Genomic DNA, 5,479 nt, shown 5'->3' on the forward strand with positions numbered 1-5,479 from the left:
GCTGGACATCTGTGATTCACACATGATCTTTTGGGCTCCAAAGGGTTCTGACAACTCCACTTCTCTGACTCTGCTGTCCACAGCACACACAGCTCATCTTACAGACCCAGGCCAACTCTATTCCACAGCTACTGCTGTCCTTGGTGGTTGTCCCATGGTCCCAGAATCTCCAAAAAGCTGGGATCTCCACTGAAACTGAGGCTATACCTTCACCAATGGCCTCTTCTTGCCCCTTGGGGTGCAAAGCCTCAGGTTCTCTCCATGACTCCTTCAATCCTGGGGTCTTCACTGCAACTGAAGCTGCATTTTCTCCTATGACCTTTCCTAACCTCTCAGAGTGCCAAGCCTCAGCTGCTCTCTGTGACCCCTTCACACTTTCAACACCAGAACCATGCTGGAGACTATTACACATTATGAAGTCCTGCTTCCAACTTGAGACAGAGGATCAGATCCCCTCTGTGTGATGACCTGAGGAAATACCTCCCAGAAGACTTCACCACAATGATGCTGGTATCTTGTTACTTACTGCTGATTTTGCAGCCCCATCTAACCAACATCAGTTGTCCCAGGGGAGCAAAGGCTTTACTTTAGGTTCTTGTCTCTTCTTAATTGCATCTGATTGTTCAGCCCCAGCTGACCAGAACTCACAAATTTTTAATTCCAAATCTCACACTAACAGCCCTGATAGTCTTTGCTTCCCTTTGAAGCTTCACAATCCAGGCCTCCATCATCTAAAACTCTTTCAGAAGAACTGTTCCAAGTTCCACAGCAACAAATTCTGAGCATTTGATGGCTTTTCCAGCCCAAAGTTCCAAACAACTCCACAATACTTCAACATCAGGTCTGTCGCAGCAATACCCCAGTCTTGGTACCAATTCCTGTTCTAGTTTGTTTCTTCATTGCTGTGACAAAACACTGACCACCACCAACTTGGGGCGGAAAAGGTTTATTTAGCTTAAATATTCTGGGTCACAGTTCATTCAGGAGCCCAAGGTAGGAACTCAGGGCAGGACCCTGGAGGCAGGAGCTGGAGCACAGGCCATGGAGGAGTGCTGCTTACTGGATTGGTCTTCTGACCCCTGCTCAGCCTGCTTTCTTATTCAACACAGGCCCACCTTCCCAGAGGTGGCACCACCCACAGTGGGCTGGGTCCTCCCACATCACTCAACAATCAAGAAGGTGCCCCATGGACGTGGCCACAGGCCAGTCCAATGAAGGCAATTCCACAATTGAGGATCCGTCAACCCACGTGTGTCAAGTTGACACTAAAGCTATCCAGCACACCCCCCCAAAATCATAAAAGCAATTATTAAATTAATAATTGTAAAAGCATGCTATGAACAACAAAAAGAAACAAAGTAATCCATGTAAGTTTATGTAGGTTGATTAGAAGCGAAAGCAATATATGCAATGAAAGAGCCAGATTAAAATAACATCTGACTTTCTTCATGCGGCATTGTGAAAAAAATGCAAAAGTAATGAGAATAATAACAAATCAATGACTATCAGTACTGTGGTTGGGAATTAAACATAAAATGGCATTGGGGGCTCAAAGGTTTAATATGATTATTTTATATACAGAAACTCTTGATGGTTTCAGGATGCAATACACATGGCATAATCTGAAACATCTGAGAATGATAATTTTTTCGGTGTCTAAAACCTATATTGACCTTTAAAATGCTTCTAGTTGGTTATTTCTTGTTTTGCTCAACAAAGAAATTCAACCTCTAAGTAAAAATTTTCTATGGCTAAAATTTAACTAAACTTCGTGACTTCATAAATTAAAAAGTATCTAATTTTAGTTGTGATGGTTTTATAATGTTTGCTCCCATTTTTAGTCTTGGTTTTCATCTTTTCCTCCAGTAACTCACAAGTCATCGACTACAGATAGCTAATATCACATATAGGGTGTAGTAGTGACAGAAAGTCATAATTAGCATAGATCCCATAAATTTAATTTTGCATAGCAATTGAAAAATGAGAACCTTAAGACTTATCATTCACAGAAATGTTCATTTATTCAAAATTTTAGATTTCAGGCTTAATGCAACAATATACCACTTGCTTGCTCAGAAATACAATAAAGAGCACTGAACTGCTTTCAGTTTGTTCCTGGGATCCAGTTTCAAATTTGTTCTTAACTCATTGGCAATCCAAGGGTAAATTTGCACATTAGTATTCCAACCTACAAAATAAAATTATAAGTTTATCCTCCATAGAATTATCAACCGGAGTAAAATTATCCAATTACATGTACATTGGGAAGACAGTCTGGCTCAAATTCAGATTTTAAGGCTTTCCATAATGTAAGATAGCTTGACATTAATCTATATTGTACATTATTATTCTACTTAACAGTAGGGATAGTGTTGAAAGACGTAAGAGAATTAGCAATCTAGATATTAATTCCTGCTGCAAATATTTGATGATTAATGCAACTCGAAGCATATATCTAAGAAATGGAGGCTGGAGAGATAGCTCAGTAGTTAAGAGCACTGGCTCTTCTTGCAGAGGACCTAGGTTCAGTTCCCAGCACCCACATGGCAACTATCAACCATCGGTAACTGCAGTGCCAGGGGATTCAAGGTCATCTTCCGAACTCCATGAGCATTTCTTGACTAGGGTGCACTTACATACATGCAGGTTAATACATGCATACACATAAAATAATAAAAGATTTTTTGAAAAACCATAAACAAAGCAAATGCTCCTGTAGCTTCTTCCTCAAATAAAATGTAAAGAAATTACTATAATGATAATTCACAAATCTTAATGTAAGGTCTTCTCAGTTGGATATACTAATCTGTATGAGACAACATATATTCAAATGCCAGAAGCCTCTGCAATAGAAATGAAGACTCCGCAGTATATCAGTGTTCTCTTCATGTAGCCTGGGCTGGTAATCAGGAAAAATATGTTGTCAAAAATGTATACAAAGTGAGCCATTTTTCACTTATTTATAATGCAGCAAATGTGACTTTACAGAGTACTGGTTCATAATTCTGATAAAATTCTAATATTTAATATTTGTGAGGGGGGTAATTATAACAAAGACATTATTGAATGGACATTAGAGCCAATCCATGGAGTGAAATAAAAAATATTTGTTGGAAGAATAGAGGCAACCTACTCATAATCTGAGGTCATTGTTCAGACGGAGAACGAACTCCATAAGATTTTCTAAGTTGCTATGTGACATTGCCAAAAAATACATAGATTATAAAAGAAGGATTGTAAAATTGTGAATAAAAGCTATTAAATTGGATTTAATTGGAGGCTGGAATGATGGCTCAGGGATTAACAACAGCACTGGCTGAATTTCCAGAGGACATGGATTCAGTTACCAATTACCCACATGGTGACTAACAACCATCAGTGACTCTATTTCCAGAGGATCTAACACCCTGCTCTAGCCTCAGAGGGCATTGAATGCACAAGTGCAAGAAAAATACTCATACCCATAAAAATACATCAATAAAAATTGAATTCAATCATTGACTGCACTTTTGAGTGAGTGTTTTAAGTAAATAATTTTATGAACCTGGATACAGTTCTCTCATCCATGAAATAAGAGTATAAATTATATATCAGCATCTCATATCTAATGACATTTTACAATCTGAGACAGAAAAGATTGTGCATACTCTTAATGCTTTCTCCATGAAAATAAAATATTTGTTAACAATAAATTCCTGGTTATAAAAATTATCCTCTTCATGTGTTATTAGTTAATTGTTTCTAGATGTTGCCTAAGGGAAAACTCCTCACTATGAGCAAGATCAAAAATTAAATTCTATACCCTCCTTGATACACAAAACCAATTTCAGAGAAATATTTCATAAGAATATAAGCCCAAAGCCTACAATCTTATTCTCCATTATTGCTCAACATAACCACAATCTTCTATAGCAAAAATAAATGTATTATTAGTACTTTAGAAAGATGTGTGCATAATTATAATCACTGGGGATTTTGATGAATAAGATTCCACTAAGTCCAGACCCACCATGTTTTGATTTTGAAGGATGAACAAGTCTTAAGCAAATTTAAAGATGTCTATCATACTGGTCAATTTTTCATTGATAGTATTTTAACCTACTTTCAGTTTGTTTATATTTTCTATGGAATTGTGAAATGGAATATATACATAACCCTTGCTTTAATAGAAAATTATTCTGCTTTATGAAGCATCATTCTTCTCTAAACAAAATAAAACATGATACATTATATGTGTGTGGGGTGGGGTATTTCTAAATTCTAATTCTGCTGACAACAATCATGTTCAAAACAATGTTTGAGTGTGTTGAAGCTCAGTGGTGAGGAAAAATTGTATGTATTCTAATTCTATCAGATCACCTAGCAATTGAATGTACAAAGTAGGCATGAGAATATGGTTATCTGAGAGAAAATATTTTGCACACTGAGAAAACATGTTATATACTCATGTGATGTTGAAAGCAGGATAAGTATAACTATTGTGATATATATATAAATGTATTCATTTTGTAAGCAACCATTGATTTGAAGGCATTGGGAACATTTTTCAAATTTGCACATATGACAAAGTGCACACGTGGAGGGCACAGATCAACTTTTCAGAGTCATTTTCCGCCTTCCATTATAGGACCCATGGATATAAGTCAAGTCAACTCACCGACCTGGAAATATTCTTTATTTCTGATGAAAGATAACTACCATATAAGTGTTTTGTAAAAAGTTCACTGTCAAATTTTCTGTTGGAATACAAATGTGCTCCATCCTACTTATTAAGATTTTTTTTCTCCTTCAAAATTAGCTGTAAATTTTTAGGTTTACAGTTGAATTAATACAGTTATACAATATTGTACTCAGTATAAACCATATAAGGCATAAAATTAAATGAGGTTTTAAACTTCAAAAAGATCTCCATTCCACTATTAAAATACAGTTTCATGCAGAAAAATTCATTTTCAATAAATTGACACTAGATGCACATGCATTTCTAATCTCTATATATCTGATTATTACTAGTCACAGTCAGTTACTTTCTGAGATCCTTGGCATCTGAGCATGGATATAAAGTCATTAGGAAGATTTCAGTGGTGATGTTTTTCACATCCATCAATTATTAAGGAGCAAATTTTTATGCTTTGAAGATTTTTTTAATTAAAAAAAAATATTTATTTTTATACCACAAGGGCAAGTAGTGGGGAATGGATGGGGGTGCCGACAACACAGCATACAGTAGCAGGGATATCAGAGTATGAGGGGTCTAGTGGGGGGAGGGAGGCTATGGCAGGGTGCTATCTGGGAAGTGGGTGTAAAAATAAATATTAAGATATTTAATATTGTTGAAAACTAGTGATGAAACTCAGGCGATGCTTTGAATTATATATTTGGGATCTTGTGGTTTTGTTCAGTGAAAGATTTTGAATAACTATTAGTTGGCTTTGTATGAAGAGCATTAAGTTCCAAGTACAGAAATGATGAAAGGGAC

This window comes from Nannospalax galili, unplaced genomic scaffold (assembly GCF_000622305.1).
Source record: "Nannospalax galili isolate Female #2095 unplaced genomic scaffold, S.galili_v1.0 scaffold75, whole genome shotgun sequence".
Lineage (NCBI taxonomy): Eukaryota > Metazoa > Chordata > Mammalia > Rodentia > Spalacidae > Nannospalax > Nannospalax galili.